The sequence below is a fragment of the Macrobrachium nipponense genome, chromosome 5 (assembly GCF_015104395.2).
Source record: "Macrobrachium nipponense isolate FS-2020 chromosome 5, ASM1510439v2, whole genome shotgun sequence".
Classification (NCBI taxonomy): Eukaryota; Metazoa; Arthropoda; class Malacostraca; order Decapoda; family Palaemonidae; genus Macrobrachium; species Macrobrachium nipponense.
The window spans coordinates 77,903,313-77,928,279 of NC_061107.1; the positions used below are offsets into that span (position 1 = coordinate 77,903,313).

General features: G+C 43.3%; 1 protein-coding gene across 1 annotated transcript in view; it reads left to right on the plus strand.

Moving 5' to 3' along the window:
• Positions 1-3,299: 3,299 nt before the first annotated feature.
• Positions 3,300-24,967, plus strand: part of LOC135215440 (endophilin-A-like) — a 610,297-nt gene continuing 588,629 nt past the window's right edge. The window contains exon 1 of the mRNA XM_064250095.1: positions 3,300-3,513. The gene's annotated coding sequence lies outside the window, so the exon portion shown is untranslated. The remainder of the gene's footprint in view (positions 3,514-24,967) is intronic.

Sequence of the window (24,967 nt, forward strand, 5' to 3'; positions counted from 1 at the left end):
TTCAATTATTTTTTATACTTCCCAAATCCTTTTGCTTACATATTGATTTTACCACATATTGTTGCTGCTATATGTTTTTTTTTTTTTTGTCACCACTTTACACGGTGCTCTTTCTTGTATTCCTTGATCTGTATCAGTATCTTTTTTTTTATGTTTTTATTTTGCTTCTGCTCCATTAGGATTTCATGCACACAACTGTTTGTTTGGCAGTGTACTTAAAATTGTAAATTATATGCATAATCTTCGTGGATGTTAAATTATGTGCTCACTCAAGATTTTAATATTTAACTTGCTTTGCAGTTCATTGCTTCTGGAATGGGAATCTGTCGACGAAAACAGTCAATCTTTTATTATTATTATTATTATTTTATTATTATTATTATTATTTTATTATTATTATTATTATTATTATTATATTATTGCCTAGTGTTCCTATGATTATTGCCACAATTTCCACTGGCATATCACATATCCTTCTTATTTCTATTTTCAGGTCTTGATACTTATCCATTGTTCCCTTTCTTTTTCTTCAACTCTGGTGTCCCATGGTATTGCGACATCAATGAGTGATACTCTCTTCTTGGTTTTGTCAATCAACGTCACGTCTGGTCTATTTGCACGTATCACCCTATCTGTTCTGATACCATAGTCCCAAAGGATCTTTGCCTTATCGTTTTCTATCACTCCTTCAGGTTGGTGCTCGTACCACTTAGTACTGCAAGGTAAAGTGTTTCTTGTACATGCGCTCAAAAGGATGACCACAGGAAAAACATCCTTAGTACAGACAGACAAGATTAAGGGAAACATAGCCAGTAACTACAGGCCTATCACCTGCCAACCAATAATGTGGAAGTTACTAATAGATATCATCAGTGAAAAGCTATACAACTGCCTAGAGGGTACAAACACCATCCCCCACCAACAAAGGCTGCAGAAGGAAGTGTAGGGACACAAAAGACCAGCTCCTGATAGACAAAATCGTAATGAAGAACAGTAGGAGAAGGAAAACTAACCTAAGTATGGTATGGATTGATTATAAGAAAGCCTTCGACATAATACTACACACATGGCTATTAGAATGCCAGAAAATATATGAGGCAGAGGAAAACACCAACTTCCTCAAAAATGCAATGCGCAACTGGAATATAATACTTACAAGCTCTGGAATAAGACTAGCAGAGGTTAATGTCAGGAGAGGGATCGTCCAGGGCGATTCACTGTCGCCACTACCCTTCCTTTGTAGTAGCCATGATTCCCAAGACAAAACTACTGCAGAAGATGGATGCTGGGTACCAACTCGAGAAAAGAGGCAAAAGAATGAACTATCTGATGTTCATGGACGACATCAAGCTGTATGGTAAGAGCATCAAAGAAACTGATACCCTAATCCAGACTGTAAGGATTGTATCTGGGGACATCAGGATGGAGTTTGGAACAGAAAAATGTGCCTTAGTCAACATACAAAAGGGCAAAGTAACAAGGACTGAAGGGATAAAGCTACCAGATGGGAGCAACATCAAACACATAGATGAGACGGGATACAAATACCTGGGAATAATGGAAGGAAGGGATATAAAACACCAAGAGATGAAGGACACGATCAGGAAAGAATATATGCAGAGACTCAAGGTGATACTTAAGTCAAAACTCAACGGCACTTGCACAGAACCAGTGCAAAAAGAGGTATTATTATTATTTCCTGGAAAATAAGGTTAATTTCTTGCAAGATTTTTTTTAGTGAATTGTGACAGTCGAGATACGTAGCTCTAGTCCCCTCTAATGACTTTACTTAGCATTTACATTCTTTCATTTGTTTAATTTAAAAACCAACGATTCACATTGATATGTGTTTTTAACTCTTTAATGGTACGATACCCGGAAATAGTTTTTTTTTCTTTATATATATATATATATATATATATATATATATATATATATATATATATATGTATATATCAAGAGCTAGCAAGAAATAATGAAAAGCAGCAATACCTAGCGCTTTTCTGTATTCCTGATGCACCTCATTAGGGTACATTATAAGAATGAAAATCAGCTACGAAATTTCGAACGTAAACATAAAAACAAGAACGTAAAATTTAGAACAACTAAACAGCCTAACTAAGAAGCAAATGGCCCACAGCCAAGAATTGCACTTCCGGATGACTATTACGAACGAATGGAAATGAAACTACTAAGCAGCCTATTACTATAGTTACTAAGTTATCAACAATACACTTCGTAAGTCATTTATCTAGTTTATATTGTCCATTGGTAATATTAAAAACACGACTTGACTTATGTCTTATTATGCTAGATTCTATTGTGCTTCTTTTAATATATAATTTCTCTATGAAATAAAATTTCCTTCGAATTTTCCCAGTTTATCACATATAATTGTTCGTATGGAAAAAAGCGGGCACTCTGTGTATCTCCTACAGCTTGGACCAATCTCTACATGGAATTTCGTATATGCAACCTGTCTGTAAATGGGGAGAGTTCTTTATCAAAATTGTTCTCACAGACTGAGTGTTACTAAAAACAAATTTAACATTGAAAATTTTGAACATTTTTGGCAAAGAAAGAAAGCTGCAGTCAAAAGGTAAAACCAGCATATTACAATGATCAGAAGTTCGCACATGGTCATTTTTATCTAAATGTTTCTTATCCTTTCAAACTGAAGTACCAGACATATATATATATATATATATATATATATATATATATATATATATATATATATATATATATACACACACACACACACATGTCATTACGACAACAATTCTTTGCAAAACTCGTAGTTTATTTTTTCTCTTTGTTAAAGCCATTTAGTTTTTAAGGTGTACGACCGCTAAAACATAATTTACCTTTCTTTGAGATATTGAATTTAAATCAGACAAATATCTCCATAGAGCAGTAACTGCTACAATTTAAGGATACTTTATGTGTAAGAGAGCAATCTCCTCTCTCTCTATTAGGGTGGTAATAAAAACTCTACCATGGTTTGAGATACCGTATTTAAATTTAGTAACCATCTCCATGAATCAGCAGTGTAATTTGCTCTTATCGCTGATAATTATTAGACGGGTGAGCCCTTAGAGGTGAGCTCACCAGCATCAAACGTTAGGATGAGCCATCGTGTACGTATGCACGCCATTTGCCACATAATGCCTCAAATTTTGCAGTTCTGGTATATAGTAAAATAGCCATTTCATCACTGTGTGCATCTTGCACCTTGATTTCCTATGGGTAACTCGAAAGAAGATCAAGGTTAACGAAGCAGACGCACGCACACTGATATGCCATCTGTCGATTGTCTGTCAGACGGCACAGCTGTGACTCCCATGTAAACAGTGTCAAGTTCAACACCAAAGACTTAATCGGCCGGGGTTGCGATTGGAAGGGGTTCTCTTTTCCTGCCTAGATTTATATAGCTAATCAATTAATCATCCTCAGTAGTCAGTAGAGACCTGCGGGTTTCCTGAAATAACTGGCCTGCTCGTCTGTTGTAAGGTAAATAAAGTAATGAATATAATTTAAGGTTAACCTCGATTACACTTGACGTAAGCTTAGGTTACTCGTCGATTCCCTGTTACCCTAATGAACTCAGGTTGTCTTAGGGTGATACCTATCTAAACGATGATAAATTGATTTATCTCGAAATTTACGTGTTGTGTATTTTCATAAAAGCCTTTTATTGAATTGGACGTTGACCCTGTCGTAGGTGCGAACCGCTCCACTTTGATTTTCCCTAAGGGTAGCTTTTAAAGCTAACAGTTTCTCGTATTTAAAACCGAAACCCGAAATTAGCTATGTGTTTTGCACCGTCATTAATGCTAGAAAATGTAGGAAAATGTATCAGTCTTAAGATAAGCAGTTGGAAAGGTAGGCATACAAACCTTACTGGTTAGACTGTTGTAATTTGTAGCAATTACCTAATACCTACCTACGTATAACAAATATAGTAGGTAGTATAGGCTATAGCACCAAGTATATAGGCTAGCTAACATAATAGCATACAGAAGGATACGTTCTATACTACCTACTATAACAAATATAGTAGGTAGTATAGGCTATAGCACCAAGTATATAGGCTAGCTAACATAATAGCATACAGAAGGATACGTTCTAATCTAACCTAATGTAGGACGCCGTGTCCCAACTGACCATATGTGTTTGGGTACTTAGCCTATACTATATTGTCACTTCCTAAAGCTTTTTATTTCTGTAGTATTTACCTAGCCTATTAGCCACAGTTCCCTCTTAACTTCTAGAATTCTTCATGTTTTGGAAATGCTTTTTAATACAAATCCTTGAACCAAATGAAGGTAAAAAAGCTATACTTACGTCCATCCGAGACTCAATCAAGTGTCAAGGTGTCAGCTCGAAGTTTTCTGTCCCGTTCCAATTTCATTGCGTGCCCGAACCATCTCAGCCTTTGAGACCTCGGTCTTTTTCCCAGCCCCTTGATTCTTCATCTCTCCACCAAGTGTTTATTTGCCACACGCTCTTCCCTCTGTACTCCAGCCATGAATCTTAATGTTTTATGATGATACCTTTTCAAAATCTCCCTTTTCCCTCTCAGTGCCAATGTTTCTGCTGCATAAAATGTAGTACGTATAGGCCATGTGTATCTGTTTTAAGTGTTTGCTCTCACTGCAGGTGGGACATATCCCTTTTATATTTACAAATACAGTACTTTTCTTCCAGTCATTCTTTTGGAAAGAGTGGCTAACATATTAAGTGGTATGCAAATATGTATAATGAATAATTGTTCATGCTTTGATGTGAATGTTTACCTATACAAATGATATATTTTAATGAAGCCCTGTACATTTGAAGATATTTTTCATGTATGCAAAATTTTGCAAGTGATTTGCAAGAGATAGGGATAGATGGCTATTTTACAATACAGTATCTTGCTTTTTTGGCATTTTGATGCTGTTTTCTTTTATTATTTGGTGCAAATTGCAATGTGATGTCACTATGCAGATGGACAAGTAGGGTACTGCATGATTTTCCCTGAAATTCTTTTTTCATTTAATGTGTTTTTTGTTCTTTCATCCTATAGTGGGCAATTTGTGATGGTTTCATGACTTCCATTTCAGTTTTTCTATGCGCTCATTCTTTTATGTGATGGTGTTCTATTGGACATGATATTACAGAATGGAGTATTCAGTTATTAGTTTTTTTTTTGTAACACTGTTTATGTTACTGTGAAATATGGTTATTTTGATAGTTTTCTCAAAAGAACCTAAAAATTGAAGTAAAGACGCAATGCATTACTACCCTAAAACAGTCCACCTTATATTTTAATAATTTATTAGTATTTCCATCAGTTTATTTATTAATACACACACACACATAATATATATATATATATATATAATATCTAATAATAGATATATAATTAAAATATATATATAATAATATATATATTATTTATATATATCATATATAATATATATATATTTACTACTATACATTTATATTATATCTATATATATATATATATATATATATATACTATATATTATATCATATATATATTGTATAATTGCTCTCTTTTTCATATTCCCTATTATCCTTTGAAACTTTTTAAAAATGAACACCGTATTTTTTGGGAGCTTGAATTTCAAGTAGTCCCCATAGGCTTGTTCAGTAATATAATAATACATAATTATAATAATGATGATAATATACATTTTGCTATATACTTCATGTGCTATTCATTCACATCCTCCGGAGCATGAGCTTTCTTGTGTTTGGTCTACTCTGTTATCTTGGGGATCAGTTTTAAACCCTTGACTACCCCATGTTCTTGTCAGCCTTTTGGGGATTGTTGGGTGAGAGGGGTAGTTTCTCTGTGTTCCTTTTATGGCAAGTGGATTAGTGATTGTGGGCTTATGTTCACAATCTTTTCTGTTTTGATCCGATGTGATGTTGTCATGACTGTTGATCTTGTTCTTCAAGTCTTGTTAGTTGGTGGAGCCTTCCAGTCAAATATGAAATTCTCATTCTGATGCTCTTTTGAATTCAGCCAAGAATGCTTCCTTGGCAGTGAACTGTTTTGCAGTGCCATTTGTTGATATATATGTCTATACTGTTGCAGCAGTAGGTGGAATGAGATGCAGCCATTTGGGGGGAAGAAACATGAGTTATTTCCTTCTTTGCCCCTTCCTTCTGCCTTCAAATTTTTTTTAGTCGTTTCTGCTCTCTGCAATAAAAGAGACATCAACCTTGCTCTATTTTAGGGACTGAGCTCTGGGAGAAAGTTATTGATCTAGTAGTGATTGTGTTTGTCCATCAGCGTAGACTTCCTTTGGGGCAGCAGCGACAGGTCTTGCCTGTGACTATGATATGCAGATTCTTCAAAATATTTTTGAGTTATGATCTCAGGTTTTCTCTGGGCTGGTGGTTGTTTATTGGTTACTGCTGTGTTACGTTGGTTCATGGGCTTTGTAGTTTGTACTGTCCAGCAGAGTGAATTCTCCCCTCTTTGGGGTTTGGCATATCTTTTACTTCCTATGCTTGTATGCTTTGCATGTTTGTGTATGCCCATGTCCCTCCACCACCATCTTCTTGATCTCCATTGTTTTTCACAATGTTGTATTATTGGCTAATCCCTTTGCACAGTGCTGATCTGCAGATCTGTCTTTAGGATTGTAACACAACCAGAATTGTGACAGAACCTCTGGTTACTGTTACTATAGGCTGGGCTTGTTGTCTGATGGTTTGATCCTGGATATGTAAGTTATTTTTGGGCATGGTCATTCATGGTTGTTAATGGTTTGCAGGTTTTATTACCCATGGGTTGTTCTGGACCAAGTGTCCAAGTGACCGTGATTGATGCTACCCTTTTGGACAAGTATCTTTCCCAGTGATGCTTCTACACCTCTGTGCTTTTGTAAATCTCATGCCTGCTCATGCCAAGTACTATAACAGTTTTCTTAGCATTTTCATACGTCCCCACTTACTATATCATGTCTCTGTTTTTCACTTTGCTCTTGACCATTATGTACCATTCTTGATCATCTAGATGGTTTTTTGGGGGGCATGGGGATCCATTAGCTTGGTGCTCTGTTCCTTTGGTCCTTTGGTTGGTGGAAGGCTTTTGTCTCGGAGGGTGATTCATGGTTGCTAATGTCTAAAAAGATGATACGTATCTCTGAATATAATACCCATACACATCTGTTGTAGTTATAATATTTGTGTTGGGTGAAACTCATGTTTGGTGTGAACATAGCCTTTTTTGGTTGTAGTAGTAAGTGCTTAGTGGGACCTGTACTTAGTGCCAGGTGTAGCTTGTACCACAGTTTTTTTTCTTTTACCTGCTATGACTTTGCCTGGCTCTGCTTGTGTTCATGCTTTGTACAGTCTGGGTTCAGTGAGGCTTTGTGCTCAGTCTTGATATGACTATCGTGCATGTTTGATGCGGCCAGTGCCTAGGTCCAAGTGTGTTTCACACCTATGCTCAATGCAGCCAGTGCCTGTTGTTGATGTGTACAGGTCCCAGGCAGTACATCATGTGCCTGAGGACCACCAGATCATTGCATCCTCCATGCTGATAACCAACATCATTCCAATTCTTGGTCATTGAGTTGATATTTTATGGATGATCAGTATGGAAAAAACAGCTACTCATTTACTTTACTTGGCCCTTTTTCCAGTCAGTAGTCCTTTTACTGCTCTGTAATGGTTCATGTGCATCTTGGTTACCTGCATGGTGGCTACAGGCTCTGTTGCGGAACAAGCCCTGACAAATCATGGATATTTTGTTTGGGTCCACTACATGTCAGTCCTTTATTTTTGCTTCAGTTCCTTTATTGTAGAGAATTTTGTCTGTCACCTCAAATCTGGTTAAGTTGTAATGACTAAAATTGGACAAATGAGGTTCCTGAGAAGCCAGACCGACCTTGAAACAACATAAAGATTTGCTCGTCATTATTTTCTAGAGAAACCTTGAGTTTATAAAATTCCTTTCTTCTCTTTTCTCTTCTATTTTTATGTCAAATCAAACTGAGGTGGGTCCTCGCTTGGGGCTGATCCCCATGAGAAGTCGTATAGTAAAGTCTCAGAAGTTGTTTGATTTGCCCTCATTCTAGGACTCTGTTACTAAATGGCTTGTCTATTGCCACCAGGGGAATCTTTTCTGGGAACCTCAGGAGGCAAGTGCAATAGAAACCCTTCCCTCCTAGTCATCCTCTGTCAGTAGTTCTTGGTCTCAACTGCACTTTGGGAGAATTTTCTGAATTGTTCCAGCCCTTCTTCTTCCGACCAACAGCTTTGCTTTCTTTTTCAAGTCATAGGACTTGAGGGTATGTTGATCTTCAGTTTGTTAATGAGATTCTTTCTTGGAGGGGATGCATCTGCTCACCTTCCTCCTACATTCTGTTGGGGAGACCTTTAGTTATGAGTAGGACAGAAAAATCCCTTCACCTTTCATAGTAGAGGTTCCTTTTAATCAGTCATGTCTTATCATCTCTGTTCTTTTGAGGGGCTTATACTAGTTCGGCTCAGCTTTAGTGTCCACAAAGGTTTTTTCAGGCATGTTCAACTTCAGAGTTAGACAGTTTCTCATTTTCCTTTTGTTCAGGTTTTTGGAGGATTATGATGACCACTTTCATTTCTTTCCTCATGAGGCTTGTGTTTATTTCAGTCATCCTTAACCTAAGGAGAGATCTGCTTGGTTTTGTTTTTGCAAAATCTGGCCGGAAATAACTAGAACTTAATGCTTTGGTGTCTTCATCGCTTATGTCAGTTTGTGATGTCTTGGTGCTTTTGACTGTGCCCAGATACTGGGTTAGTATTGTCTCCTTTTTGAAGTACAGTACTAAATTATGTACATTAAACCTTAGTCTTTTCTGGGCTCTTTCTTTTTAACTTGTAGGCTACACTTTACTGATTCCTTACCTATTTTCTCCAAGTTTGTTTACAACTGTTTTGTTGTTGTATTGTTGTTAACAATGACATCCATTTTTATGTTATCAGCAAACCTGATTGTTACTAGTAAGGTCTGGGTTCTGGTTATACATGTAAAAAATGAAGAGCCAAAGATCAAGCACCAAAATCTGAGGCACAACACATGTAACATTTTGTCAGTACATAAGTAGAAGTTCACTCATGACAGCTGTGTTTTCTGTTACTTGGTGGGTCCATTAAGATGTATGTAACCTGCATTTTTATTGAGGTTTTCATAAAAAAAATAAAAACTCCAAATCAGTGTTGTGGTCAGTTTGGTCATGGCCTGCCACCTCGGTAGCCGCGAGTTCAATTCTTGGGCATTCCACTGAGATGTCAGAGATGTGTGTTTCTGGTTATGGAAGTTCACTCTCGTTGTGGTTCGGAAGTCATGTAAAGCTGTTTGTCCCGTTGCTGAATAACCACAGGTTCCATGCAACATAAGAACACCATACAAACAATCCAAATTTTGATCACTGCCATTTTGGAGCCATATTTCTTTTGTCAGATCAGCATTGTCATGGTGCTCTAAACCAAGTAAATAATTTTTTATGATATATTTTAAGAGTGTCGTATACTCGAAACGTCATAAGCCAAGACCTTCGTAACCTTTGGACTGCCTGTATCTGTGGAAGCTGAATTTTGGAATCCATGAAAGGAATGTTGAGTAATTCCTGTATGAAAGTAGTAATGTTGATTTTGATTATGAATAAAAGAGGTTAAAGCCGTTGTGATGAATTGTTACCATTTTACGTATATGTACATGTATTATTAGTTGCCCCTCTGTCATTCTAGCTGTCTGTCCACCAGTATGTACGTATCACATTTACCACGTAATCACAATTATAAAATTAAAGGAATGTCAGTAATACTTTGTTTTGTTTAAAGTTAGACCATTATGTATAGATCTGCATGAAGGGGTATTGTTCCTTAGTTTGTGTAATTTTTGTCTATTGTGTATGGTTACTGTTTTTGTACATGAACTTTCCTGTCAGATATATACTTAGCTATACGTCTCTGACGTCACGACAGAATTCAAAACTCGCGGCACACGCGACAGGTAGGTCAGGTGATCTACCTTACCCGCCGCTGGGTGGCGGCTGTAAGAACCAATCTCCCTTTCCAGCCAGAATTTTTCTGTCGCCGGTGATGACTACACCTGTGGTTGTTACCTCCTGACAGCTTTATTCAATTCTCGTTGCCGTGGATTTATTTGGACTGACTTTCGGTGAAGTACCTGATCTTGTTGGCTTGGCATACGCATTTGTGGATTGTTTTTGGATATTGATTTGGATTTTTCTTTGATTTCGAGATGTCTGAGTTAGAGGTTAAGAAATCTTCTATGTTTAGGGTGTGCTCTATGGATGAATGCAAGGTGAGACTACCGAAAGCTACGGTAGATCCTCACACAGTTTGCTTTAAATGTAGAGGGAAAGAATGTTCTTTTGTTAACCCGTGTAATGAGTGTGAGAAGTTGGATGAGGGTGAATGGAAGGCTCTTTCTTCCTACTTGAGGAAGTTAGAGAAAGACAGGGTGAGAAAGGCTTCTTCTAGGAGTTCTAGTAAGTCTCGTATTAGCGAGGTAGAAGAAAATCCTGTTGTAGCATTAGAACCTTCTCCAGTTTCAGCTCCTGCGCCCTGCATCGAACCTAAGGATACGACTACGGAAGTGGCAACCATGAGAGCCACGATCCTTAGCATGGAAAAGAAGATTCGTTCGTTGCAAGGTAAGAGTAGTGAAGGTGAATTGTGCAGTGACCCCAGTGCAGTGGAGGGTGCGTCTGATCGGCTCCTTAATGCTTCCAGGCCTAGACCTCTTCCAGACTCCCAGTCCCAGTGGAGGAGGAAAGTCAACAGCCGCAGGAAGGTTAGGGAGAACTCCCACCGATCAGGCGTCCCCTCGGTAGATCCTGATGCTCGTACCCAGGCTGCCCTTGTTCGCGCGAAGAAGGAGGTATTGCGCCAATGCTTCTCTTCTTCTTCCTCACCTTCGCCTAGAAGAGGATGGAGCGCCTCGGATTCTTCGCGACCGCTGAAGAGAGCCTGGAAGGCTCCTGGCGCCTTTCCTTCCAGCCCAGAAGTTTTTCCAGAAGAGCCGGAAGTAGAGATCAAGAAACCCAGGAGGGAGCAGGAGTTCTCGCCTCATAGTAGGCGAGCCTCTTCTCCGGTGGAGGATTTTGCAAGATCTCCAGCTCGAATTCTTGCTGGACTGCAAGCGCAGATTTCGGCGCTGGCGGGCTCCTTGGCAGGAGGAACGCGTCGGAAAGACGTCTCTCTCCCTGTCAAGAAGTCTAGGATTCCTTCGCCTGTGTTGTTACCGTCTCAGTCAGAGTCGGTTCTCTCTCCTGTATCAGCGGATGGAAGGAGGCGCTCTTCCCTCGGCAGGCGCTTGTCGTCTTCCAGGCGTCAATCGCCCAAGAAGCTTTCTCCTGGTGACTACATCTCTCCAGTAGGAAGGGATCTAGCGCCTAGTAGGCGTTCGTCTAAAGACAGGCGTACAGCCTCGTCTTCTCGCTCATTTCCGAAGATCCTTCATTCTCCGGATAAGAGAGCCTACTCTTTGATGGATTCGTCAAGAGACAGGATCTCGCCTTTTGTTAGGCGCCTTGAGCCTAGTAGGCGCTACTCCCCAAGTAGACGCTCTCCCGCTCCCAAGCGTGGTGCGGAGGATAGGCGCTTTTCTCCTGATAGGCGCAGCTCTCCTTTTAGCCGCTCTGTTCAGGACAGGCGTGTAGAGCCTGAAAGATATGTCTCTTCTGGGAGACTACCTTTTGAAGAGACACACAAGTCTGGATCGAAGTTTGTGGAGCATGGTAGACGCCGGTCTCCTAGTAGGCGACCTTCTCCAGGGCTTCGCTCTCCTGTAAGTAGGCGCCAAGAGCCTAGTAGGCGTTCGCCTCATGGTAGGCGCAGCTCGCCAGGCAGCCGCTCTCCTTTGAGCAGGCGCATGGATCCTGAGAAGCGCCTTGAGCATAGTAGGCTCTCCTCTCCTAGCAGGCGCTCCCCTTTGGAAGCCCGGAATTCTAGGAGTAGGATTAAGGATCAAAGAGCACGCACTCATCAGAGTAGGAAGGACTCATTCGAGAGGAGCTCTCCAGAAACTTTGGCTTCCCCTGATAGGCGCCAGTCTGCTACTAGACACTCTCTGGACAGGCGCACTTCTTTAGAGAAGGCTAACTGCCCTCGTAAAGAAGCGGAGGGTTCTTCAGTGGATGAAGTTGAACCTTCAGAAGAGGATTTGGTGAAGGACTCGTCAGTTTCGTCCTATAAGATCCTTACAGATCTCCTTCTTCAAGAGTTTGGAGACTCCCTTACTCCCGTCGCTCCTCCGTCTCCTCTCTCCTTATTCTCGACTTCGAAGAAGACGAAAGTTTCCTCTTGTGTGAGGATGAAGCCAACCATCTCAATGAAGAAGGCTTTGAGAGGTTTTGGTGATTGGCTGCTTTCTAAGGAAGAGAAAGGGAAGACTGTGTTTTCTTTCCCTCCTTCCAAGCTTACGGGCAGACTGGGATTTTGGTACGAGTCTGGAGAACCCCTAGGCCTGGGTCTTCCTTCATCGGCGGATGCGGACTTCTCTTCTCTGGTAGATGCAGCACGACGCTCTTTTGTCTGCTAAGACTACCTGGGCTATGAACGAGCTTGACCACCTGCTGAAGGGAATGTTTAGAGTCTTGGAAGTCTTCAACTTCCTTGACTGGTCTTTGGGGGTCTTGGCTAAGAAGACTCAGAACCCGGATGCTATTTCGCCAGAAGATCTCAACAGTGTTCTAACGTGCATTGATAAAGCAGTTAGAGATGGATCGAGCGAGTAGCCTCCCTGTTTGGAGCAGGGATCCTTAAGAAGAGATCAGTCTTCTGCTCTTTTCTGACTAAGTCTGTTTCGCATGCCAACGCATGCCCAAAGAGCCTCTCTTCTGTATTCGCAGCTCTCGCCTCTGCTATTTCCGAAAAAGATAATACAGGACATCTCAGGATCTATCTCTGCGAAGGCGACTCAGGACATGCTCGCGCAGTCGGCACGGAAGCCTAGGACCTCCTTCCAGACGAAGACGAAGAAGGAGACTCCAGCTAGACAGGAGCCCTTTCGAGGGGGCCCTCCTTCTAGAGCCTCTACCTCGAGAGGTAATAGACGTTTCAAGAGAGGTAGATCCTTCTCACGCTCCTGTCCCAGAGCTAAGAAGTAGGGAAGTAGTCCTCCAAACACCAGTAGGTGCCAGACTTCTAAGATTCTCGGAAGCCTGGCAAAGAGAGGAGCGGACAACTGGTCCCTCTCGATTATCCGGAAAGGATATCTGATTCCCTTTACGGAAAGACCACCGTTGACAACGACTCCGAGGGAGTTGGTGGCCAGGTACAGGGATCCCATCATGAGCCTTGCTTTAACACAAGCAGTGGAACAAATGTTCGAGAAAGAGGCTATAAGAGCTAGTGAGCGACCATGCTCAGCGGGCTTTTACAACCGCCTTTTTCTAGTTCCAAAAGCCTCAGGATGGATGGAGACCGGTTTCTGGATGTAAGCGCCCTGAATTTCTTTGTAGAAAAGAGGAAGTTCGCCATGGAGACGACATCCTCAGTGTTGGCGGCCCTTCGGCCAGGGGACTGGATGGTGTCCCTAGATCTTCAGGACGCTTACTTCCATGTCCCTATCCATCCTTCTTCAAGGAAATACCTCAGGTTCATGATGGGAGGAAGGATATTCCAGTTCAGGGCTTTGTGCTTCGGCCTTTCAACAGCCCCTCAGGTCTTCACAGGCCTAATGAAAATGTAGCAAGATGGCTACATTTGGAGGGAGTCAGAGTGTCCCTTTACTTGGACGACTGGCTAATCAGAGCCAAGTCGCAGAAAAGATGTTTGGAGGACCTACAAAAGACCCTTTTCATGGCAAGTTCTCTGGGACTTTTGTGTGAACTTTCAAAAGTCTCAGTTGATCCCCAGTCAAGATTGTATCTATCTGGGGATTCGGATGGCTTCTCTGGATTTTCGGGCTTTTCCGTCTCCAGAACGGATAGCCCGAGGGTCAGAGAAAGTCAAAGCCTTCCTAGAGAAAGAAGTATGCACAGCGAGGGAGTGGATGAGTTTGTTGGGGACACTCTCCTCTTTGTTGGAGCAATTCCTTTCTCTAGGAAGGTTGCACCTCAGACCTCTCCAGTTCTTTCTACATCGAAACTGGATGTGTCGTTCGCAAAACCTAGAGTTCTCCTTCGAGATCTCAAGGGAAATCAAGAAGGACCTCTCTTGGTGGGCCAACCCTCTCAGGTTTGCAGAAGGGATGTCCCTTCACATTCCGAACCCCAACCAAGTGTTGTATTCCGACGCGTCGGAAACAGGTTGGGGAGCAACGCTCGGCTCAAGAGAAGTGTCAGGCACCTGGAAGAAGGAACAGGTGACCTGGCACATCAACAAGAAGGAGCTGATGGGCGGCGATTTGGCTAGCTTTGAAAGCTTTCGAGCCCCACGTCCTAGCTTCAGCAGTACAGATCAACTCGGACAACACCACGGCCCTGGCTTACATCAGGAAGCAGGGGGGGACTCACTCTTTCTCCCTGTACGAGACAGCAAAAGAACTTCTGCTTTGGGCAGAGCAAAGGAAGATTTGTCTCCTTACCAGGTTCGTACAGGGAGAAAAGAACGTCAGAGCAGACCTCCTAAGCAGGAAAGATCAAGTCCTGCCTGCAGAGTGGACTCTTCACGAGGATGTTTGCCAGGACCTGTGGAAGCTTTGGGCAAGCCTCATATAGACCTCTTCGCCACAGCCAAGAATGCGAGGATAGCCAACTACTGCTCTCCGATATCGGACCCGAGGGCAGTGTCGATAGACGCGTTTCTCCTAGATTGGAAGGGTCTAGACATGTATGCTTTTCTTCCATTCAAGATACTGGGAGAGCAATCTAAAGAAATTTGCAGAATCGGAGGCAGCAAGGATGACGCTGGTAGCCCCGTTCTGGCCCGCACAGTATGGTTCACAGAGGTACTGGAATGGTTAGTAGATCTTTCCGAGAACATTACCACAGAGGATCGATCTGCTCAGACAACCCCACTTCGACAGGTATCACAAAAACCTCCCGCTCTAGATCTGACTGGCTTCAGACTGTCAAAAGTTTGGTCAGAACGAGAGGGTTTTCTGCAAGAGTTGCAACGGCTATCGCAGCAGCAAGAAGGCCTTCTACCCTTAGAGTCTACCAATCGAAGTGGGACGTCTTTCGGCGATGGTGTAGGAACCATCACTTTTCCTCTTCCAGTACCTCTGTGACCCAAATAGCAGACTTCTTACTTTTCCTTAGGGAAGAAAGTGGATTGGCGGTATCAACCATTAAAGGCTATCGTAGCATGCTATCTGCAGTGTTTAGGCACAGAAACTTAAACATTTCAGAAGATAAGGACCTTCATGATCTAATAAGATCGTTTGAAACATCCAAGAAGGTTTCTCCAGGGGTTCCGAGTTGGAATCTGGATGTAGTGCTACGTTACCTGAGGTCCAATAAGTTCGAACCGCCTCAGTCTGCCTCGTTTAGAGACCTCACGAAGAAGACAATTTTTCTCATGGCATTGGCTTCCGCAAAGAGGGTTAGTGAACTCCATGCACTAGAAGGAAATATGGGATTCAGAGGAGATGCAGCTATCTGTTCGTCCTTCATTCGTTCTTAGCCAAGAACGAGAACCCCTCAAATCCTTGGCCTAGGAGCTTTGCAGTACAAGGCTTGTCTGCATTAGTAGGCGAGGAAGCAGAGAGGTCGCTTTGCCCAGTACGAAGTTTAAAATTCTATCTACAGAGAAAGAAAAAACTTAAGGGCAATGATGTCAACCTTTGGTGCTCTGTAAGAGATCCAAGGAGGACTCTTTCGAAGAATGCGCTTTCTTTCTTTATCAGAAGCCTGGTGAAAGAAGCGCATGCCGATATGCGATGAAAGTCAAAATTTCAACAAAAGTTCTTAAGGTCAAAGCTCATGAGGGTAAGAGCTATTGCCACGTCATTGACTTTTAACAAAAACATATCCCTGAGTAATATTATGAAGGCAACATTCTGGCGTTGCAACTCAGTCTTTGCAAACCACTATCTGAGAGACGTCAAAATTACGTATGAAAAGCTTCGGGTTAGGCCCGTACGTATCGGCGGATTCGGTGCTGGGGCAGGGAGCTGAGACATATCCTTAGTAGTATAGATTTTTCCCCTTGTTAGGTTGTAAGTTTTTGGTTGTTTGAAAGAACATGCGGGTAGGCATGTTTTTCATTTCGTAGTCTAACAATGATTAGATTGGTTAGGTGATCGGTTTATGTTTGAGCTCCTTGCAATGATAGTGGTTAGGTTCTGTCATATAAGTGGGCGAATCCCCGTTGACAGATCCTGCTCGGATTCTATCAAGTAAGCGGATAACCAAATCCCTTTGATAGACCCAAAGAGTCTGTCAGCTGTAGGTCACGCCCTCGCTGAAGCTCTTAAGGCAACGCAGACTCATAGACAGTAACTACGAAGTCTTCTGCCTAAACAGGTAAGAACCAAGGTTGTATTTACATCCTACGACTAGTGTTGTTTTCCCCTTTTTTCCATATTTATATTGCTGTCTCTTTCCCTCCACCAAGGGTGTCAATCAGCTAAGTATATATCTGACAGGAAAGTTCATGTACAAAAATGTTATTGTTAGTATACAATAAGGTTTTGTACATACTTACCTGGCAGATATATACGATTGATGGCCCGCCCAGCCTCCCCTCAGGAGACCGGTGGAAGGAAAAATTCTGGCTGGAAAGGGAGATTGGTTCTTACAGCCGCCACCCAGCGGCGGGTAAGGTAGATCACCTGACCTACCTGTCGCGTGTGCCGCGAGTTTTGAATTCTGTCGTGACGTCAGAGACGTATAGCTAAGTATATATCTGCCAGGTAAGTATGTACAAAACCTTATTGTATACTAACAATAACATATTTTTGGCTTTGAACTGAATTCAGTTTTTTTTTTTCATATCAGTAATAGTGATAAGAGTACATAGGGTGAGATATTGTAATACGGAGGAGAAGAGACCATGAAAAGATTACTGTACATGAAAAAATGATCAGAGTATTTGAGGTTTGGTCATTTGGAATGAATTAATTTTGTAAATTGAAAAATCTGTTTACTGTACTCCAGAAGTAAAATCTATTTACTGCAGTAGTTCAGAAGTGTTATGAGGAGGGAAAGTAAATCTAGCAAATTCTAAATAGGGATAGGATGGCAAAGTTACTAGAATTGAAGGGCTGTAATTTCTAGGAAGCCTGGGGGAACATAGCCGATAAGATAGAGTTGAATGGCAAGGTTCAGCCCTTTGCTGATGAGCCGTCTATGTAATTGTATGAAGCAAATTATGTTGCGAAGATTTTCTGGTTGTGAGCAGAGGTGAAGTTTATCTTCAGTTCAGAAGTGAAAGTATGTAGGCAGCAGGATAATTTGCCACCTTAATTTGGTGTAACCCCTTTTGATGAGGAATAGCATTGGCCAGTGTGGTGTACGAAGGGATATGTTATTTACAAGATGATGTTATAGTCATCAGGGACTGTATAGGGTTTTAGAAATGTGGGAAGATGGAATAATATTAGTGAGTGGGGATGAGAAAATTAATGTATTTTTAAAGAAAATTAGTTTATTTTATGTATAGTTACAAGGCAGAGAGGAAGATCATGTGCAAGAATATAGAGGAAAGAATGATGCTGTCAAGTGGGAATGTCAAGAAGTTATTTTAAAGAAAGTAAATGCAGAGGCAGTTGGAGAGATGCTGACTGAAGATAATGCAGTCCCAGGTCAATGGAGCATTTTGAGGATTGGTTGGATGTGGGAGATAGCATGGAGCTGAATGACAAGAATTGTAAGGATTAAAGTGCTTGTGGAAGTTACTGTTGAGGATGAAAGGAGGCCATTAAGATGTTGTTATGAAACAGTTGTACAAGGAGTCTAAAAGTAAGGAGAAAATATAAGTTTGTAATGTACCTGGACCATGAGAAAGCTTATGATAGGATTGGTAAAGAAGCAATGTATTGGCCTGAAGGATGTATGGTATTCAGGTTTAGTTGCTGAGAATGATGAAATGGTTTTATGGTGGAAATGAAGCATGTGTTAAGAGTTTATAGGGTTTGGTGTTAATATGCTGAGACAAGAATGTTTGTCTCCATTACTGTTTAATATTTTTATGCAGGTAGTGAGGTAAAGAGTCAGAGAATGGATACTAGATGTACAGGCAGTGCCCGGGTTACATCAGGTTCGGGTTAAGTCGTTCCAGGCTTAAGGCGCTTGCCTCATAGTGCTGTTAACCTGTTTTACAGCACTGTAACCTGGACTTAGAGCACTGTTGCTATTTACGTATTCCCATCATAATTATGATGATTTGGGTTAAAGTAATTTTCGGCATACAGCACCCTGCTGGGAATGGAACCCCTGTTATAACCCGGGAACTGCCTGTAGATGCAAAATTGTTGGATAAGATGTGCTGAATTGTTGATTTTTGTACATGAACTTTCCTGGCAGATATATACTTAGCTTTACGTCTCTGACGTCACAACAGAATTCAAAACTCGCGGCACACGCGACAGGTAGGTCAGGTGATCTACCTTACCCGCCGCTGGTTGGCGGCTGTAAGAACCAATCTCCCTTTCCAGCCAGAATTTTTCTGTCGCCGGTGACGACTACACCTGTGGTTGTTACCTCCTGACAGCTTTATTCGATTCTCGTTGCCTTGGATTTATTAGGACTGACTTTCGGTGAAGTACCTGATCTTGTTGGCTTGGCATACGCACTTGTGGATTGTTTTTGGATATTGGTTTGGATTTTTCTTTGATTTCAAGATGTCTGATGTAGAGGTTAAGAAATCTTCTATGTTTAGGGTGTGCTCTATGGATGAATGCAAGGTGAGGCTACCGAAAGCTACGGTAGATCCTCACACAATTTGCTTGAAATGTAGAGGAAAAGAATGTTCTTTTGTTAACCCGTGTAATGAGTGTGAGAAGTTGGATGAGGGTGAATGGAAGGCTCTTTCTTCCTACTTGAGGAAGTTGGAGAAAGACAGGGTGAGAAAAGCTTCGTCTAGAAGTTCTAGTAAGTCTCGTATTAGCGAGGTAGAAGTAGACAATTCTGTTGTAGCATTAGATCCTTCTCCAGTTTCAGCTCCTGCGCCCTGCATCGAACCTAAAGATACGACTTCGGAAGTGGCAACCATGAGAGCCACGATCCTTAGCATGGAGAGGAAGATTTGTTCGTTGCAAGGTAAGAGTAATAGTGAAGGTGAATTGTGCAGTGACCCCAGTGCAGTGGAGGGTGCGTCTGATCGGCTCCTTAATGCTTCCAGGCCTAGACCTCTTCCAGACTCCCAGTCCCAGTGGAGGAGGAAAGTCAACAGCCGCAGGAAGGTTAGGGAGAACTCCCACCGATCAGGCGTCCCCTCGGTAGATCCTGATGTTCGTACCCAGGCTGCCCTTGTTCGCGCGAAGAAGGAGGTATTGCGCCAATGCTTCTCTTCTTCTTCCTCACCTTCGCCTAGAAGAGGATGGAGCGCCTCGGATTCTTCGCGACCGCTGAAGAGAGCCTGGAAGGCTCCTTGCGCCTTTCCTTCCAGCCCGGAATGTTTTCCAGAAGAGCCGGAAGTGGATAAAGAAACCCAGGAGGGAGCAGGAGTTCTCGCCTCGGAGTAGGCTTCGATCCTCTTCACCTGTGGAGGATTTTGCAAGATCTCCAGCTAGGATTCTTGCGGGGCTGCAAGCTCAGATTTCGGCGCTGGCAGGCTCCTTGGCTGGAGGTACGCGTCGTAAGAAGGACGTCTCTCTCCCAGTCAAGAAGTCTAGGATACCTTCGCCTGGGTTACCTTCTCAGTCGGAGGCGGCTCTCTCTCCTGTAACAGCGGATGGAAGGAGGCGCTCTTCCCTCGGCAGACGCTTGTCGTCTTCCAGGCGACAATCGCCCAAGAAGCTTTCTCCTGGCGACTTCATTTCTCCAGTAGAAAGGGATCTAGCGCCTAGTAGGCGTTCGTCTAAAGATAAGCGTACAGCTTCGTCTTCTCGCTCCTTTCCGAAGATCCTTCAATCTCCGGATAAGAGAGCCTCCTCTTTCATGGATTCTTCAAGAGACAGGATCTCTCCTTATGTTAGGCGCCTAGAGCCTGGTAGGCGCTACTCCCCAAGTAGACGCTCTCCCGCTTCCAAGCGCGGTAGACGCCGGTCTCCGAGTAGGCGATCTTCTCCAGGGATTCGCTCTCCTGTAAGTAAGTAGGCGCCAAAAGCCTAGTAGGCGTTCTCCTCATTGTAGGCGCAGTTCGCCAGGCAGCCGCTCTCCTTTGGACAGGCGCATGGATCCTGTTAGGCGCTTTGAGCATAGTAGGCTCTCCTCTCCTAGCAGGCGCTCCCCTTTGGACTCCCGGGAATCTAGGAGTAGACTTAAGGATCAAAGAGGACGCACTCATCAGAGTAGGAAGGACGCATTCGAGAGGAGCTCTCCCAAAGCTTTGGCTTCCCCTGATAGGCGCCAGACGGCGGCCAGACACTCCCTAGATAGACGCACTTCTTTAGAGAAGTCCAATTGCTCTCGTAAAGAAGCCGAGGGTTCTTCGGTGGATGAAGTGGAACCTTCAGAAGAGGATTTAGTTAAGGATTCTTCGGTATCGTCCTATAAGATCCTTACAGATCTCCTTCTTCAAGAGTTTGGAGACTCTCTTACTCCCGTCGCTCCTCCGTCTCCTCTCTCGTTATTCTCGACTTCTAAGAAGACGAAGGTTTCCTCTTGTGTGAGGATGAAGCCAACCATCTCAATGAAAAAGGCTTTGAGAGGTTTTGGTGATTGGCTGCTTTCTAAGGAGGAGAAAGGGAAGACTGTGTTTTCTTTCCCACCTTCCAAGCTTACGGGCAGACTAGGTTTTTGGTATGAGTCTGGAGAACCCCTAGGCTGGGTCTTCGTTTCATCTGCAGACGCGGACTTCTCACTGGTGGATGCAGCACGACGCTCGGCTCTCTTGTCTGCTAAGACTACCTGGGCTATGAACGAGCTCGACCACCTGTTGAAGGGAATGTTCAGAGTCTTGGAAGTCTTCAACTTCCTTGACTGGTCTTTGGGGGTCTTGGCTAAAAAGACTCAGAACCCGGATTCTATTTCGCCAGAAGATCTCAACAGTGTTCTGACGTGCATTGATAAGGCAGTTAGAGATGGATCGAGCGAAGTAGCCTCCCTGTTTGGAGCAGGGGTTCTTAAGAAGATATCAGTCTTTCTGCTCTTTTCTTACAAAGTCCGTCTCGCAATGCTCAAAGAGCCTCGCTTCTGTATTCACAGCTCTCGCCTCTTCTCTTCCCGAAGAAGATAATCCAGGACATCTCAGGATCTATCTCTGGGAAGGCGACTCAAGACATGCTCGCTCAGTCGGCACGGAAACCTAAGACCTCCTTCCAGACGAAGACTAAGAAGGAGACTCCAGCTAGCAGGAGCCCTTTTGAGGGGGCCCTCCTTCTAGAGCCTCTACCTCTAGAGGTAATAGACCATTCAAGAGAGGTAGATCCTTCTCTCGCTCTTCCAGAGCTAAGAAGTAGGGAAGTAGTCCTCCAGACATCAGTAGGTGCCAGGCTTCTAAGATTCTCGGAAGCCTGGGCAAAAGAGAGGAGCGGACAACTGGTCCCTCTCGATTATCCGGAAAGGATACCTGATTCCCTTTACGGAAAGACCACCGTTGACGACGACTCCGAGGGAGTTGGTGGCCAGGTACAGGGATCCCATAATGAGCCTCGCTCTAACACAGGCAGTGGAACAAATGTTCGAGAAAGAGGCTATAGAGCTAGTGAGCGACCCATGCTCAGCGGGCCCCCTTTTACAACCGCCCGATTTCTAGTTCCAAAAGCCTCAGGAGGATGGAGACCGGTTCTGGATGTAAGCGCCCTGAATTTCTTTGTAGAAAAGAGGAAGTTCGCCATGGAGAACGACATCCTCAGTGTTGGCGGCTCTTCGTCCAGGGGATTGGATGGTGTCCCTAGATCTTCAGGACGCTTACTTCCATGTGCCTATCCATCCTTCTTCAAGGAAATACCTCAGGTTCATGATGGGAGGAAGGATATTCCAGTTCAGGGCCTTGTGTTTCGGCCTTTCAACAGCCCCTCAGGTCTTCACAGGACTAATGAAAAATGTAGCAAGATGGCTACACTTAGAGGGAGTCAGGGTGTCCCTTTACTTGGACGGCTGGCTAATCAGATCCAAGTCACAGAAAAGATGTTTGGAGGACCTACAAAAGACCCTTTTCATGGCGAGTTCTCTGTGACTTTTGGTGAACTTTCAAAAGTCTCAGTTGATCCCCAGTCAAGATCGTATCTATCTGGGGATTCGGATGGTTTCTCTGGATTTTCGGGCTTTTCCGTCTCCAGAAAGGATAGCCCGAGGGAGGGTCAGAGAAAGTCAAAGCCTTCCTAGAGAAAGACGTATGCACAAGCGAGGGAGTGGATGAGTTTGTTGGGGGACACTATCCTCGTTGGAGCAATCCTTTCTCTCTAGGAAGGTTGCACCTCAGACCTCTCCAGTTCTTTTCTACATCGAAACTGGAGGTGTCGTTTGCAAAACCTAGAGTTCCTCTTCGAGATCTCAAGAGAAAATCAAGAAGGACCTCTCTTGGTGGGCGAACCCTCTCAGGTTTGCAGAAGGGATGTCCCTTCACATTCCGAACCCCAACCAAGTGTTGTATTCCGACGCGTCGGAAACAGGTTGGGGAGCAACGCTCGGCTCAAGAGAAGTGTCAGGCACCTGGAAGAAAGAACAGGTGACCTGGCACATCAACAAGAAAGAGCTGATGGCTGTTTGGCTAGCTTTGAAAGCATTCGAGCCCTACGTCCTAGCTTCGGCAGTACAGATCAACTCGGACAACACCACGGCCCTGGCATACATCAGGAAGCAAGGGGGGACTCACTCCTTCTCCCTGTACGAGACAGCAAAAGAACTTCTGCTGTGGGCAGAGGAAAGGAAGATTTGTCTCCTTACCAGGTTCGTACAGAGAGAAAAGAACGTCAGAGCAGACCTCCTAAGCAGGAAAGATCAAGTCCTGTCTGCAGAGAGGACTCTTCACGAAGATGTTTGCCAGGACCTGTGGAATCTTTGGGGCAGGCCTCATATAGACCTCTTCGCCACAGCCAAGAATGCGAGATAGCCAACTACTGCTCTCCGCGTATCGGACCCGAGGGCAGTGTCGATAGATGCTTTTCTCCTAGATTGGAAGGGCCTAGACATGTATGCTTTTCCTCCATTCAAGATACTGGGAGAGAGACTCAAGAAATTTGCAGAATCGGAGGCAGCAAGGATGACGCTGGTAGCCCCGTTCTGGCCCGCACAAGTATGGTTCACAGAGGTACTGGAATGGTTAGTAGATCTTCCGAGAACATTACCACAGAGGATCGATCTGCTCAGACAACCCCACTTCGACAGGTATCACAAAAACCTCCCCGCTCTAGATCTGACTGGCTTCAGACTGTCAAAAGTTTGGTCAGAACGAGAGGGTTTTCTGCAAGAGTTGCAACGGCTATCGCAGCAGCAAGAAGGCCTTCTCACCCTTAGAGTCTACCAATCGAAGTGGGACGTCTTTCGACGGTGGTGTAGGAACCATCACTTTTCCTCTTCCAGTACCTCTGTAACCCAAATAGCAGACTTCTTACTTTTCCTTAGGGAGAAAAGTGGACTGGCGGTATCAACCATTAAAGGTTATCGTAGCATGCTATCTGCAGTGTTTAGACACAGAAACTTAAACATTTCAGAAGACAAGGACCTTCATGATCTAATAAGATCTTTTGAAACATCCAAAAAGGTTTCGCCAGGGAATTCCGAGTTGGAATCTGGATGTAGTGCTACGTTTCCTGAGGTCCCCTAAGTTCGAAAACCGCCTCAGTCTGCCTCTTTTAGAGACCTCACTGAGGAAGACATTTTTCTCATGGCATTGACTTCCGCAAAAAGGATTAGTGAACTCCATGCATTAGAAGGAAATGTGGGATTCAGAGGAGATGCAGCTATCTGTGCATTCCTACCTTCGTTCTTGGCTAAGAACGAGAACCCCTCAAATCCTTGGCCTAGGAGCTTTGAAGTCCAAGGCTTGTCTGCCTTAGTAGGCGAGGAAGCAGAGAGGTCACTTTGCCCAGTACGAAGTTTAAAGTTTTATCTGCAGAGAAAGAAAAAACTTAAGGGCAATGATGTCAACCTTTGGTGCTCTGTAAGAGATCCAAGGAGGACTCTTTCGAAGAATGCGCTTTCTTTCCTTTGTTATCAGAAGCCTGGTGAAAGAAGCACATGCGATATGTGATGAAAGTCAATTCAAACTTCTTAAGTCAAACTCATGAGGTAAGAGCTATTGCCACGTCCATTAACTTTCAACAAAAACATATCCCTGAGTAATATTATGAAGGCAACATCTTTTGGCGTTGAACTCAGTCTTTGCAAAAACCACTATCTGAGAGACGTCAAAAATTACGTATGAAAAGTGCTTCGCGTTAGGCCCGTACGTATCGGCGGATTCGGTGCTGGGGCAGGGAGCTGAGACATATCCTTTGTAGTATATATTTTCCCCCTTGTTTAGGTTGTAAGTTTTTGGTTGTTTGAAAGAGCATGCGGGTAGGCATGTCTTTCATGTCGTAGGTCTAACAATGATTAGATTGGTTAGGTGATTGGTTTATGTTTGAGCTCCTTGCAATGATAGTGGTTAGGTTCTGTCATATAAGTGGGCGAATCCCCTTTGACAAGATCCTGCTCGGATTCTATCAAGTAAGCGGATAACCAAATCCCTTTGATAGACCCAAAGAGTCTGTCAGCTGTAGGTCACGCCCTCGCTAAGCTCTTCAGGCAACGCAGACTCATAGACAGTAACTACGAAGTCTTCTGCCTAAACAGGTAAGAACCAAGGTTGTATTTTACATCCTACAACAAGTGTTGTTTTCCCCTTTTTCCATATTTATATTGCTGTCTCTTTCCCTCCATCAAGGGTGTCAATCAGCTAAGTATATATCTGACAGGAAAGTTCATGTACAAAAATGTTATTGTTAGTATACAAT